The following is a 1,502-nucleotide window of genomic DNA, read 5'->3' as shown; positions in this document are numbered from 1 at the left end:
GTGTAGAGGATCTATGTTGCATGTTCCTAATGAGAATCTAATTAATGCCTGGTGATCTGAGGTGGACTGGTTTCATCCTGAAACTATCCCCATACGCCTAGTTGTAGAAACTCGTCCCTGGTGCCAAAAAGGTTGGGGATCACTGCAGTGAATGATACAACTAGCAGTGCTGAAATCCCTTTTTGACAGGAAAACATATTTGTCTAGTTTTTTTTTTTTTAGTAAAGACAAGGTCTCACTATGTTGCTCAGGCTGAGACTCCCTAGTTCTTTAAATAAGTTCCTTATATAAAAGTCCAATCTGTTATGTGGATCCTAATCTACAAAGTCATCTGCGACCCAGCCATTTCTGTCTTCCTGTTCTGCTATCCTTACTTAGGGTGTTGCCCTGACCCATATGGTCCAAGGTAGGTCATCCTCATGTCCACATTCCAGCCATCAACAAAGAAAGGGAAGGGGAGGGCATGACTCTCCCTGTGAGGGAAATTGTGCATATTGCTTCTGGTGCATGGAATTGGCCAGATCTTAACTACATGGCCACATCTAGCTGCAGGGATGCCTGGGAGAGGTAGCCTTTACTCTGGATCAGCATGTATCTAGGTAGAATTTAGCCATTCCTTCTTGTAGGATAGGAGAGAAAGGCTATTCCTTGTTAAATTTTTTTATCTTTTATTTTTTTATGGAGATAAGGTCTCCGTGTATTGCCTAGGCTCATCTCAAACTCCTGGGCACAAATGATCCTCTCACCTCAGCCTGTCAAAGTGCTGGGACTATAGGTGTGAGCAATCAGGCCTGGCCTAAAGGCTATTAGTTTAAATAGCAATCTGTACTGCACCATCTATCAGGGTACATTTTATCACATGACAGCCAAAATGATTGCCAGGACTCTCAAGACCCATATCACACCAGCTTAGAAACCCTAGTGGGAAAAGAAACTATTTTGTGTTAGTGAGTTCTCAACCTTGGAGAAGATGGCCAGGCCTAGGACACGCTTTTTCGTAAGCAGCTCTGGCCCCTGAGAATGTGGGGGACATCAGCTTGTGTGCAATGAAAAGCACTCATTGGAGATGCAGGTCCTGTGTAGCTGGAGTGGCGAAAGCAGCACTTGAACTTGGGCCTCCAAAGGCACCCTTGGTTCTAGGAGGGACTGGGTCAGCCAGGGTGCTTGTAGTTGGCTATCCAAGTCTGGAGGTGGGTGTGTGGTACACCAGAGGAAGCATTGAGCTCCTCCAGACCATGGTGGCAAGAGGAGCATGAGAGTGAAGGGTCGGTCAAGGGTGAGGAAACAGAGGCTCTCCACCAGGCCTAAGCTTGAGTGATTGGAGAACACCCATCCCAGGGGTTTCTGCAACCCACATAACATGGTTAGCCCTCATACCCCAGAAACACTCAAGGAGCTCCCTGGCTCCTGCTGCTGCTTGGTACAGAAAAGGAAAGGGCACATCATCTTGGTTTCTTTTTCGTGTTTCCTTTCTTTTTCTTTTCTTTTTTTTTTTTTTTTTT

This window comes from Cebus imitator, unplaced genomic scaffold (assembly GCF_001604975.1).
Source record: "Cebus imitator isolate Cc_AM_T3 unplaced genomic scaffold, Cebus_imitator-1.0 Scaffold314, whole genome shotgun sequence".
In the NCBI taxonomy this organism is placed as follows: Eukaryota; Metazoa; Chordata; class Mammalia; order Primates; family Cebidae; genus Cebus; species Cebus imitator.
The sequence above is the reverse complement of the archived record's forward strand: the minus strand, read 5'-3'. Positions refer to the sequence as shown.